The sequence below is a fragment of the Mustela erminea genome, chromosome 1 (assembly GCF_009829155.1).
Source record: "Mustela erminea isolate mMusErm1 chromosome 1, mMusErm1.Pri, whole genome shotgun sequence".
NCBI classification, from domain to species: Eukaryota; Metazoa; Chordata; class Mammalia; order Carnivora; family Mustelidae; genus Mustela; species Mustela erminea.
The window spans coordinates 40,094,617-40,108,609 of NC_045614.1; the positions used below are offsets into that span (position 1 = coordinate 40,094,617).

The 13,993-nt window shown below is 45.7% G+C and overlaps 2 long non-coding RNA genes across 4 annotated transcripts in view; both read right to left on the minus strand.

The window, feature by feature from the left end:
- LOC116579526 overlaps nucleotides 1-2,328 on the minus strand; it is an 86,099-nt gene extending 83,771 nt beyond the window's left edge. Inside the window, exons 1-2 of the long non-coding RNA XR_004281311.1 lie at nucleotides 2,205-2,328; nucleotides 1,214-1,268 (exon numbers count right to left, since the gene is read on the minus strand). This is a non-coding gene — a long non-coding RNA (uncharacterized LOC116579526). The remainder of the gene's footprint in view (nucleotides 1-1,213; nucleotides 1,269-2,204) is intronic.
- Nucleotides 2,329-11,213: 8,885 nt separating this feature from the next.
- The window catches only part of LOC116579531, a 70,196-nt gene continuing 67,416 nt past the window's right edge, over nucleotides 11,214-13,993 (minus strand). For all 3 annotated transcript variants that reach the window (XR_004281317.1, XR_004281313.1, XR_004281314.1), the window contains exon 3: nucleotides 11,214-11,545. This is a non-coding gene — a long non-coding RNA (uncharacterized LOC116579531). The remainder of the gene's footprint in view (nucleotides 11,546-13,993) is intronic.

Below are 13,993 nucleotides of genomic sequence, written 5' to 3' on the forward strand. Positions count from 1 at the left end.
AGACTTCCCTCTCCCTATTCTAGTGTGGCCAGAGAAGAGGCCCACTGTGTCAGCTCAGACAACTGGATTTTCTCTTCTGAATTACTGCATAATTGGAATCTATCAAAATATCCATCTACATAAGACTGGAAGCTAAACTGTGTTATTCATACGACGGCATACAATACAGAAATGAGAATGATAGACTATAACTATACTCATTACTATAAATATATACCACAAATGTAATTTGTGAGTAAAAGAAATTTGACTTTTAAAAGTCTATACTCTATGGTTTCTATTCAGATCAAGTTCATAAACCCGCAACATGAATGTCTAAGTGTCAGAATTCTGGAGAGGGGTTGTACCTGGGCAGAGGATAACCTTACTCACAAGGGAAGTCTGTGGCTCCAGAAAGGTTCTGGTTCTTGATCTCAGTCCTGGTTACATGGCAGGGTCATTTTATTAAAAATTCTGGAGCCGAACACTTATGATTTGTGTACCTTGCTATATGCATGCAACATTTCAGTAAAGATTACACCAAAAACGTTCTCTTCACACTCCCACTTCCTTTCAGCCGTTTGAGGACAGTGGAAAATACAGGAGCTTCGGTTCTTGGGAGAACATCAGCAAACCAGACAGAGGGAGTGAGAACGTCCTCTATTCACCAGGAGGACAACGTAATGGTACCTTGTTTTCCAAAGGTGACCAGGAAAAGAAGCCCAGAGCAGAGGACACAGAATGGCTTATGCTATGAAGTACTGACTGACCATATTCACGCACACAGGCATATGGTGATTTCTATGAATGCTCATCAGGAGGAGATTCTGTAAGAAGTCAGGGTCCCGCCTTATAAGTGGGGGACAGAGCTAACAGAACCCTGGTACCTGTCACTAGTGCTGGTCTGGCAGCTCAAGGCAGACATGAGCATCAGAGATCTTTGGCAATGCCATTCCACATAAGTTAAAAGATGAAGATAACAAAAAAAAAAGCGTTTAGTCCCAACAAAACCCACAGCTTCCAATGGGCCAATCCCTGCGGGTAAGGAGGTATCTAATGTTTTCATGCATATTAATTTGATGCATTTGATTCTCCCAGCTGAATCAGCTGGGAGACAGCTATGCAAGGTGGAGACAAGGTCCCTTCATTAAGTGGCAGGGTAGCATGTTAATTTAAAGAACACATATACTGAAACTCTACAGACCTGCGTTCAAATTATGACTCTATTACTTACTAGTTATGTGATCTTGAACTTGGCTCTTAATTTTCTTAGGTCTCAATTTCTTCATCTGGAAAATGGTAAACAATAACATTATTTACCCCATGGGATGGCTGTGAATATTAAACAAGATTGTGCATACAAAGTACTCAGTGGCGTGTCCGACACATATAAAAAGACTCCCTAAAATAATAGCTGTTGCTTGTATCTTTTTTCTTATTATTGATAATCTTACCATTTCTTCTAATGAGAAACTACAAAACACGGAGAATGGTACTATTTGTCTTTTATAAACTTCAGAATGGATTCTGCTAAATACAGTTCTCTGAGATGGATATTTTGGACATGGTTTTATCCTCACGTAACTCTTCAGAGCTAATGAAGATAAAATTTCACACATGCCTGGGACACAGCACGTTGAAATACTGGCCACCTAGCCCTACTGGCTCACATCTGCTGGACCTGAATTTTTCTATTAAGAACTCATCTGGGCATTACTCCCTGGAGGAAACAGGGAGGGGAAGGGCATGACCCTTTTTTCCCATAGGTGTCATCTGTGATAAGAGCAGAATGAAGACCTCTAATTGATTCCTACTTTGGAGGCTTCAGGATGCAATGGAAAAGTGATTAAGGACACCGTGGAGGAGATGTATGGGGTCAAATTGGCCTTTCTCCTAAAAACACGTAACATCTGGCAAATCTGGCATCTGTTTTGTAATACAATCTCTAAGAGAAGAGACTCTATCAAGAAAGAACTGAATGTTTCAACCAACCGTGTGACCTCATTTAATCTGGAGATTCTTTTTGTCTTTGCTCACATCCCTCACTCAAATGACCCATTTCCAAAGAATATCCAGAAGATGTAACGACGCAGATATGATACACTTCCTATATTTCTTAGATGCAGCATTTCTCACTTCGCGCTCTGCAGACGTAACTCTGCAAAATGCTTTCTGAAAACGGGGTTCTAGGATGAAATAAGTGCGAAGACGTTAAACGCTATTACCGAGAACGTTTCGTGGTCGTCTCTTCCTCGCTGGTTCTCCGCTTTTCCATTGCTGCCTGGGGACCGACCAAAGAGCCTGCCTAGATGGTCATTCCTCCTTCCAAAATGGAGCTTGTGGCCTGGGCCTCAGCCAATCAGCAAGGCATATTTCCCTAGTAATAGTGATTGGGTCAGAGGTGGGCACGTGACACAGTTAGACCCAATGATACACAATAAGGGTTCTGCTAGGCCTGCTGGGAAATGGCAAATGCTCTTTCCCATTGGCTTGTGGGGTGAGGTGTGATTCAGGAACTATGGCAGCCCTCTTCCGGTCAGGAAGGGGAAAGCTGCCTAAGCAGGAAGCCCGCACAGAAGCAGCAAAATGAAAGAAACAAACAAAAACAGAACAAAAACGACAACAACAACAAAAAACGAAGGAAAAGCATGTAGCACCTATGAAAAGGCTCTCCTCAGCTCTGCTGGGACGAGGACAGTGGACTGATGGCCCAGCCATTGCAGTCGGAATCTGCCATCGCCTCTCTTCCGATGGCTGAGGTGGCTGCTCTCCGCCGATGGCTGGCGTGTCTCGGCACTAGAACAGGCCCGTTTCTGTGAGAGGCCCATTGCCACGTCACCCTGCTAGGGAGGATGAAGAATACTGCGTGTCTCCTGCGCAACCTCCTTCAACCCGGCTTGAAACGTTGCGTTTTTATCCTAGAGACGGTGCGGACAGCTAGGAATCTCGGCCTTTGTTATCTGGCGCTTCCAAACGTTGAGGGCACTAGTCTGGACCTAACCACAGAAGACTCCGCCTTCTGCTTCCCACTCTGCTACATCTAAATACTCCGGGGCAGTCTTTCTTTTCAGTGTCCCTTCTTCCCTATTCCCCGTGCTACTACCCAAGTTCAAAGGTTCTATTTCATTCCTGTTGTAAAAATGGTCTCTTGCCTCATCCCTTCTGTAACAAATTCATCCTCGTTAAGCGACCAGATGAAGTTTCTTAAACACCACTCTATACACTTTTCTTCCCATTTAAGACACTGTCTCTGGGGGGAAAACAACCTCTTCGGTCTTGAGGGCCCTGCAGTCTCTTCCTGGTCCAGCATTTTCTAACCCACTGAAGCTCATTCTCACCACGATCTGGCAAACGGGCTATTTCTCTTCACCAACACGCTGCTTCTCCCTGGCTTCTCTTTTCCTATCTAGTCCCTATTATTCACCCCACCAGCTCTCTCCCTCTTGACCTTCCCCTGGGCTGTTGTCTTTTGAAGACAACATGACTATGTCAAGTCATGGGTGCTGGGCAGTGGATTGCAAAGACACAGCACAGTGGGGGCCTGGGATCCTAAGAGAACCCAGGAAAGGTAAATTGTTGAGCCTCATGGTCATCGGAATGGACTTTGAGATTTGGCCAAGCAGGATGGTTTATTAGTTCAACTGTGGATTCTGAAGTCCAGCAGTTTGGATTTGAGATCTGGTTCTTCACTTACAAGTTGCCTGAGCTTGAGCAAATGGATTAAGCTTCCTTTCCACATTTGGGAGATAGGATAAAGATAAAACAGAATCTATAGGGTTATTGGGAGGCTAAATGCAATGATATATATATATATATATAAGACATTTAGCCTGGTGCCTGGAAAATGGGAGGTGCTCAGTGAAGGCAGGTGGGTTTTGTGCTTGAAGTTCATCTGGGAACCAGATCACCGAGCCCTACCCACAGTGTGAGTTGATGGATCCTTATTCCTTATCACCATTTCCACTACTCATTGACTCCATCTCCATTTCTCTGTGTCTTCTCTAAGTTCTCCTCTGTCTACCTGTTGATTCCTTCCTTATATTCCTGCTTCAAATCTTTTGGCTTGGCCACTGCTCATGGTAGCACCTCTTGGACAGCATTTCCTCCCCCCTCAGCAGCTCCTATTGGCTGCCCTTGGTCAAGAGTGCCCTCTGGACCAATCAGCCATGGCACACAGGAGAGGGGCCTATGGTATATGCACTGCACTGCCCCTTTCCAGGGTGGAGAGGATGGGGAAGGAGTATGTGGGCATGGATTGAGCCCCTATGTATGCGTGGTGTCACACGTCCCCTCTGCACTTCTACTTCCTAAAGCACAGATGGGAGGAAATGAACCCTGTCTAAGCTCTACCCTATACCAGACTCTGTGCATTTACACATAACCCTCACCCATTCAGGGCTGGGGGCCTGGGAGCCATTCCTCCATTTAAAAAAATGCTAAGGGGCACCTGGGTGGCTCAGTTGGTTAAGCATCTGACTTTGGCTCAGGTTGTGATCCCAGGGTCTTGGGATCAGGCCCTGCATCGGGTTCCCTACTTGGCGGAGAGGTGCGGGGGAGGCTGCTTCTCGCTCTCCCTATGCCGTTTCCCCTGCTTGTTCTCTCTCTCTGTGTCAAATAAATAAAATCTTTAATTAATTAATTAATTAATTAAAAATGCTAAAAATTGTACTTTATAACTGCATTGGTATAAAGATGAATAAAATCTGAGCTGGATTCATTATTATATTTAATATTATTTATTATTCTCTTCTATTTTTGCACAAAAAAAAACCATGAAAGTTGCTGCATTATCACGGGCCCCTAACAGTTTCGAGGCCCTAGGTACTGCATCTACGGGGCCTAATGGAGAGGTCGGCCTTGCACCCACTACATAAATAGAGTCCCGTCACTGGGCTAATTGTCTAGCACAAGCACCACATCATTCCTCAAAAAAGCAGTGGAATTTTCTGAGGATCTTCCCTCCAGTAATTACAGGGAACCAGGATTAAAAGGATTCTTTCTTCGTTCCTTTTACACCAGGACTTGGGAGGAGAAGACAGAGGCACCGGACATGCTAGTTGAAAGGGCTATGCCTACGCAAAGACCAAACCCAGCTTGTTTCAGTTTCTGAGAACAACGAGAGGTGGTACACATCTCAGGGCTCCCTTTTCGGACAGGTCCCTTTGGGAGGCAGTGCAAGGCTCTGGTTAGACAGCAGCCCCTGGAGTGTTCGGACTCCAGCCTGGGTCCTTCCTAGTCGCGAAGCTTCGGGCAAGCTACCCTCACTCCACCTCAACTTCTATGAACGTAAAATGCTCCCAGAGTACAGGATTTTTATGAGGATTAAAAGGAAAAACTCATTTGTAGCATAGTGAGATCTCAAGAAATATTAGCCATTCATTACGATTAGTGGCTGCCAGAGACTGAGAGGCTGTCTGCACACGAGGGCAAGGAGTGACCTGGTCCGTTAGCCATGTCGGCCAATGACAGCTCATTTATTCTGTATCTGCTACCCCAAGAGCAGACTCAGGGTGAAACCAGCAGACCACGACAAGGACGACATTCACAAGAGCCTGCCTTTCCGGAGTGTATCCTGTAGATAGGTCCTGGGCTGCCTACCTGGCTCATGCTATTTCGTTTCATTCTCCCAGCCAACGGTGAGGTAGACATTACTGGTCCCATTTCACAGCAGATGTGATGGCAGAGGGGAAGAAGCAGCTGTGGGGACTGTCCTCCCTTTGGCTCTTCTCTTTCTAGCTGGAGGGGGAGGTGGAAGTGGACATACGTGAGAGACAGCCCGGACCTCAGGGAAAACCCGGCTTGGTGTTAAATTAATTCACACATTTCCCAACTCTGTGGGTAGGTACTTTGTGGATGCATCGCCAATCCAAGGAGAGTGGTTCCCGGCTGCTGCTAAAATAGAATCTAGGACTTCCTGGGCGCATCACATTTCTCAGACTTGGCAACAGCGGCTGCAGAGCTGTGAACAGAGCTTAACCCTTTCCCCTCTTTCTGTGAGCCAATGGGGCCAATGAGTGCTCACATTCACCCAGCTTTTGGAGTGGTTTTTGCCACAGCTGCCAAGGATAAGAGCAGCAGCCGTGGAGAGATTTCTAGAGGATGTTCACATCTCCACCTCTCAAAACCTCCTGCAAAGCATGTGGGGTAGCATTTAGAAGCCCTTGCCCTGGATCTCTGAGTCCAGCCCCCACCCACCCCTCACAGCTCAGCCCCCAGCTCTCTCTTGTTCTCTGTTGATATTTAGCTGCTCCTAATTCCTCAGTAGACCATTCCGTTTTTCCATTCTGGTTTTCCAGACACACCTCTCTGTGGGATGGTCCTCCTCCCCAGCTAGCCATCTGCTTTTCAACGCCCTGCTCTCAGGTGCCCTTTCTACCAGATACTCTACTCTTCCAGAAATCCACGGTTGCATAATAAACCACTCTCAAACTTAGCAGTTCAAGGCAACAATTTAGTATTATTGTTCATGGTTACGCAAGGTGCTGTGGGTTACCCGAGCTCAGCCGAGTGGTCTCGATTGGGGTCCTTTATCCTGTGGCAGCCAGATGACCAGGGCTGGGGCTCTCTGAAGGTTCAGCTGTGCTGAGCACCCAAGATGGCTCCTTCATGCACCTTCCCATTGCTTGGCTGAGACGGCTGCTTGGTGGGTATCTTTCTGTTTTCTTGTGAGGCCTTCACAGGGTTGGTTGGGATCCCTCATAGCGCATGGTCTCAGCATACTCAGACTTCTTACATGATAGCTGGTCTCTCCCAGAGTATGTGTTCATGAGAACAAGGCAGAACCTAGGTTTTTTATGTCCAAGCCTCAGAAGTCACACAGGGTCACTTCCACTAACTTCAATTGCTTACACCGGGCAGCCCAAATTTAATACACAGAAGGCCTACACAAGGGTGTGTTTGTTGATCCATGAGGGTCACTAGGAAGCCATCTTGAAAACTGGCTACCACTTTCCAGTCTCCCCCCTTCTCTGTGCTCCCTGGGATCCACGTATGCCCCCTAGCTCAGCACCTCTGTCGTGGCACTATGCATGCTTTCTTTTTTTGTTTCCCCACTCCACTATGAGTACCTCTGGTTGGTTGGTTTTGAGCCTTTGGTGCCTGGTTTAGTCGCTGGCTCTCATGGAACACAGATTCATCCATGAACAGTGCTGTGATCTGGAGCTCCGCCTGCCTCCAGTCTTCTCCAGGCTCCAATCAAATGGTGCTCTCACCTCCCAACTGAAGACGGCTCCCCTGAAATCCAGCCCCAGTCCAGTCCAGTTGCTGTCCAGACAACACAGAACCAAACATTTCCTTTTTACCTTCTTTGACAACAAATTAGTTCAGTTCCTGAAAAAGACACCAACTGGCAGCCCCACAAACTGAGGAACATATGTCTTCCTCCAGAGGGGCCCCTATGCACCAAGAAGCATGGGCAGATTCTGAAGATGGTAGTTGAGTGTGGGCACGCATGGATACCCGGCTGCGGACTTTACCTCCTGGGGAACAATCCTGCCCCTATAGGAAGAGCCAAGTGGGGAGGATATTTCCTCAAAAAATCACCTTCTGGAACAATCCAATAATTTGACAAGCTGCCTGGTTTCAAGCTTCAGTTCGGCTTAAGTTCTTCCGTCTTTACCGGATCTGGGGTAGACTGGTGTGGAAAGAAGAGTGAAGAGAAAGTCTATCTTGATAGTGGAGACCAAGGGAAGGATTATGGGATGAATTAGGAGAGAAGAGAAGTGAGGAAAAAAAAATGTCTCCCTTCAACAGGCTATTAGGGAAATGCTAGCTAGCTCCTGCCCTTAGAAACCATACTCACTCACCTTTCTCCAAATCGTGGCCCCCATCTTCTTCTTTGCTAACAATAACAAATACAACAGGAGCTGCCAATCAGCAGTGTTTACTATAGGCCAGGCACTGTGCTAAACACTTTTTGCATCTTACCCCTTTGAATCCACTCCCCTTCTGGGAGATTGTTGTCTCACCTATCCCTCCCTTCCCCCCTCCTCAAATGTACACAAGAAATTAAGAGATCTTCAGAGAGATGGAGGAATTGAGCAGAGATCAAAGGCTTATAAGTGGCAGAACCAATTTCTTATGCTGGTCTGTCTGCCTCCAAAGCCTTGAAGCTCAAAATTGGTCTGACAGTATCAACATCTCCTGAGAACATACTGGAAATGCCAATTCTCAGGCCCCATGTATGTCATGGATCAGAATTTGCCTTTGAACATGACCAGGTGATTCTTTCACATTGGAGTTTGAGTGGTCTCAACCTCTGACCTGCAGAAGGTAGCAGTCCTGAGACCATTGTTTTGGCACACCAGCATCCACTGAGCCTCGACTGGGTAGTGCCTGTTACCCAGCACATGTTAGCTAAAGCAGATGTGACCAGCTATCTCCAAATGGGGCCTGAAAATACAACAAACCCCAGGTTACTACTATCAGGCATTGTTATTGGGATGGCTCTTTCTGTATCCTCTCAAGATAACGTAGAAAGAAACTCCCTTTTTTTTTCTTTTCAATTATTTTTCTAATAATATATAATTTACATGCAGCAAAGTGCTCAAATCTTAGTTATGTAACCACCACCCAGATGAAGATAGCCAACATTTCCAGGACCCTAGACAGCTCCCTTTCCAATCAACACCTTCCTTAATATTCACTCTTCTGAAGACTATCCTCCTAAATTCACTTCACCTAACTTTGCACTTCAAATAAATAGAATGATGAAGAATGTTTTCTCTTGTGGCTGTCAGCCACGAGATTATTGTGTTATCTCAACATTTCGTTCCTTGTGATTGCTCAGTACTAGATACCAGTTTGTGTGTCCTAGGGTTGATGAACATTTGTTTTTTGATTTTTGCTATTATTAAAGATGCTGTGACCATTTTTGTACATGTGTTCAGGTGGACATATGCACTCATATTCTCTGAGATAAATGCACAAGTATTGAATTGCTTTATTCAGCATACAGTAGGCCTTATTAGTTGCTGTCAAATAGTTGTCCAAAGTGGCTGTACCAGTTTTTACTTCCACCAAAAGCAAGAGAGAGTGAGGACTCCTCTTTAGTTCTAGGCGCATAGCTAGCCAGGATTCCATTATTCTGTACTGAGTTGTTCTCTCTTGAAAAAGGGAAGGAGAGATTTGCTCCTAATTTCCTATCTAAGAGATGATGGCCTTCCACATCATCCAAAATCAATAGATTGCTCATGCATGTTTGTCTGACGTCAGATATCAGAGGCAAGCCTTTTTGTGGCACACAAGAAAAGACACTTGATCCCAACAAGCTGCGACAATTGAAACTTTATAGCTTCTGCTCACATTAGAAAAAGGTCCCAAAGATATAATCAACCTTTACAAACATATGGGGCAAATTTCAGGGCAGTACATGGGGAATTCAGGTCACAACTCACATTAATGATAACCTGAAATAATAGCAGCTACGTAGATAACTCCTGCACGGCAAGCAGAAACTACACCCCTGAGGTCTTCTCCACATCAGAGGCCATATATTAACACACACACTTCCCCTCTGGGATCCTCCAGTTTACTAGAAAGAGCCAACACTTGGGTCTCAGAAATAAGGGCTCGGGGTACAAAGTCCATGCTAATTGTTCGCTGAACCTCAACCAGCCATTTAGCCTGTCCATGCCTCAGTGCCCTTTCTAATAAAATGAGCAGCCCAACCCTCCAGACCTCTCTTTCCCCTCCCTCTGAGCCAATACTTTCTTTTTTCCCCACTCATTTAGAGAATCTTTTTATTTTGAGATCATTTTAACCCTATAGAAGAATTGCAAGAATAGAAGACACTCCTTTACCCTGTTTTCCTAGGTTCCATGGTTAATATTTTGCCATTTTTTTTTCATTGTAGACACCATGTGCCATTACTCCTAACACTTCAGTGCCAATTCAGAGAAAATGGGATTTTATCTAATATCAATGAAACACTATTATTTCATGTACAGCCCACATTCAAATTTCACCAATTGTCTGAATAGTCTGTTGTAGCGTTCCTGCTTCTCCCCACTCAGGGCTGGTTTGGGATCATGGGTTGCATTTAGCTGTCATTGTTGTATAGTCTGTTTTCATCAGAAACTGTGTTTGAGCCTTTCTTTTTCTTTCATAGTAGTGTCATTTTGAAGACTGCAGACCACTAGTTCCACAGAATGCCCTTGGACTTGTCACTCTACTCTCTTGCCACCCTGACTTGCACATCTAGAGAATGCCCTTCAACTTATCAGACTGCACTCTTGCCACACTCAGACTTGCACATCCAGAGAATGCCCTTGGACTTGTCCCTCTACTCTTCTTGCCACACTCAGATTTGCACATCTCCCCAGAAATGATGTTTTCTTTCTACCAGGCTTTCATCTGAGCTAGCCCTTCCACCTGGAAGGCCCTTTCTTTTTTCTCTTTCTCATGGGAAATCTCCATTCAACCTTCTCGAGACCTCTCCTAATGCCCCCTAAGGCATGGAGAGAAGCTCCCTCCATGGGCTCCCATAGCCCCCCAGGTGTAGCTCTTCTGATCATCTACCAAACTGTACTGTGCTGTGTGTGATGAGGAATCACTGACCACCACCCTAGTCGGGACTTTCCCATCTGCCCAGGTCAGATGCCCCCTAACAAGTACGGGCATGAAAGCTTTGCACACTAGCTCTTCACTACCGTATCACCCACTTTATGCCGAGGGCTCCTCTTTGACTTGGGGTTAACCTGGCACATGCTCAGACAGAGCTCTCTTGGTTCTGTCAGAGGGGGCCTGGCCAGCCAGTACTGGGGAAGCCGTCTGTAGGTTGGAACAATGCTGCAGATAATGGCACATCAACTGGGGTATATGTGATAATGACAAAAATAAGAGCAGGAGTTTGAATAGCAGGCATGTAGCACTTACTCTGTGCTATGTCTAAATTATTTACCGATAATAAATCATTTACTGCTAGGAGGTAGATATTTTGGTAATGTGCTAGAGGTGACTTGTACTGGTTCACTAGAGCCAATTGTTAAATATTTATGAATTTCACCATCTGGTGTTTAAACCATTGATCGCTTGCAATTGACCACTGTGGGAGTATTTATCCCACAGAAATCAGCAAATGCTAAAAATTATGGCTTTGATGAGGGGGATGTGGAGGGGAGGAGAGCTGATTGACCAGCACACTGGATATTGTTATTAACCTCATTTTATAAATGAGGAAACTAAGGCATAGAAAAATCATTTACCTTCCTGGAGGTCACATGGTATGTTCGCTGTCTACTGCTGCATGACAAATTGTCCCCAAACCTGCGGCTTAACGCAACAATAAATATGTATTATTTCTTACAGTTTCTGTGGGTTGGGAGTTCAAACAGGGCCTGGTAGGGATAGGTGTCTCTGCTCCATGCTGTCTGGGACCTCTGACGTAAGCATAGAACGCCGTGGCCTGGAATAATTTAAAGGTTTGTTCACGTGCGTGTCTGGCAATTAATGCTAGCGGCTGCCTGGAGCCTGGTGAGAGTTGTCAGATGGAATGCCCGGATGCAGCCTCTGCACATGTCCTCGACCTCCTTACAACATGGTGGCTGGGTTCCAAGGGCAAGTGTCCCTAGAGAGAGAGATTACCAGGTGGAACTTAGACCCTTCTTATGATTTATCCTTAGAAGTCACACAGCATTCCCTCTGCCTACTACTTTGGTCAGGGCAGTCACAAGTCTCTGTCTGTGTCCAAGGAGAGGGAGTAGAACCACCCTTCTCAGTAAAAGTGCCAATCACAGTGTGAGAAAAGCCTGAGGCATTGGCGGGGAGTGGGGGTTGCTGCCATTTTTGGAAGATATAGTCTGACATAGTAAGGGATAAAGCTGAGATGTGACTTAATAGTCAGGCTCCGGAGTTCATGCCTATAACCAACCGGCTACACTTGCTCCAGAGAAGGGGAGCAGTTGGCTGGAGAAGAGAACAGGCTCACAGAGCACTGAGTATGGGACCAGAGCTCCATCTCTTGTCTACCCAGTCCTATTCAAACCCTTTTCATGGACATCCAGTCCGTTCTAATACCTCCCTTTTATGCACATCCTAATCCTGTTTTGTTCCCAGTAGATCTTGGGAGCCATTAAAACCAGTGCCAAAATCCTTAGTTACCAGAAAGCTGCCCCTGCTCTCCCTCCTTCCACTGCTCTGGCATTGAGGTGACATCCTTGCCTGCACTTGGTCATGAGTAGCCTCCTGAAGGACGGCTTACCTTCCTTCCAAAAACAGGCCAAATTTTTCTAAAGAATTTATAGTAAAGAAAAAGAAGAACATAAAGTTGTGGTTTCCTGAGGGCAAGTTGAATAAATGTGTTCTAAACTTTTTTTCCTCACTAGACTCTTTGGGTCTTACTTACTCACCCTGTTGCCTCAGGACCTGCCAGGAAGTGGGTGCTTTACTTACTTTACGAGTATATTGATAAAAAGAGCAAATGAGTTTTGAAGGGCTGCTCTGTGCCAGGTAATGTCCTAAATGCTTTATAAGTATGGGCTCATTTAATCCTCACAAAAACGCCGTAAAGCAGGATCAGAATAATCCCCATTTTACAGGTGGGAAAATAGACATCAAGAATAATTTGTCCAAAATCACAGAGCTAGTAACTGGTAGAGTCAACCATAGCAAGCTTCTTGACAAAAGGTAGCAAAACAAGGAGGGAGGGAGGGAGTGGTAGGAGAGACGGAAAGACGGGAATATAATTTTTATGCCAGATCAAGGCACTGCCCTAATGAAATGCGAATGTTGTTATTTGGAATATCACTCAAAACTTCCTACCACAGTGCCTGAAATTCCCACTTTTTACATTCTGTCTTTGGATTAAGTTCCCTAGATTATAAGTAAACTTCAACAAAGATAGCATCAAGACATGGCAAGCTTGGGATGCCTGGGTGGTTCAGTTGGTTAAGCGGCTGCCTTTGGCTCAGGTCATGATCCCAGCGTCCTGGGATCGAGTCCCACATTGGGCTCCTTGCTTGGCGGGGAGCCTGCTTCTCCCTCTGCCTCTGCCTGCCACTCTGTCTGCCTGTGCTCACTCTCTCTGACAAATAAATAAATAAAATCTTAAAAAAAAAAAAAAAAAAAAGACATGGCAAGCTCTTGTGTAAGTGAGTACATTCTACTTTGCACCCTGGCAGTGTTCTGAGACTTTGGACCATCAAAATGGCAAGTATGGGGAGATGGAAGGGAAAACATCCATCCCTTGATCAAAGTTAAGATTATGAACAATGCACTGCGGTGGGGTTGGGGGGTGGGGGGTGGTGGAGAAGAAGCCCTAAGCTCTCTGCTTAGATGGGGTAGCACCTCAGGGGACAGCCCAATAACAAAACATTCTTCCCAGGGAGGCTTAAAAGAAAAGGTAGAGCTCTTGGAGCAGGGTAAAGAGAATCCCCAAACTCTTTGGCTACGGTCAGAGTTTGGACAGGGCCTCCTGCTTCCAGACGAAGGCTGAGGGGCAGAGGCTGCTAAGATTTATTGATAAGAGAAGCCTAGAGAGGAGATTGCAGACTTGTTAAGAGAGGATTAACTCAGGACAAAGTAACAAGAGAAAAAACAAGGATTACACATCAGTGACAAGTGGGCCTTGGCGGAAGTCTCAAGAAAATTGGGCAGCAAAAGAATGAGAAACATGGGGGCCAAAGGTTGAGTTGCCAAAGCCAGAAGCCACAGCCAAACTAGCCTCAGAGAATCCACAGAGCCTGACCTCTGGTTACCCCACGTCAGACAAGAGACTTGTTCCTGAAAAGTGGTATGCAAGTCAAACACTGGCAAAGGGAGGCATGTTACAAACCCGAAGGGAGTGAATCACTTCATTGGTGTGGGTTCTCTGAGAAGCAGCTCCAAGACAAGGATTTAAGTGCAAGTGGTTTATTGGGAGCTGAAGGGGAAATGAGCAAGGATGTGGAGATATGAGACAGGCAGGACAGGCAGTTAACAAAGGGTGAGTTATCCGTCAGCAACCACAGGAGGCAACTGAAGCTTAATCCCATAGGCATTTTTGCAGGTGCTAGAGGCCTACAAAACCACACTCCTA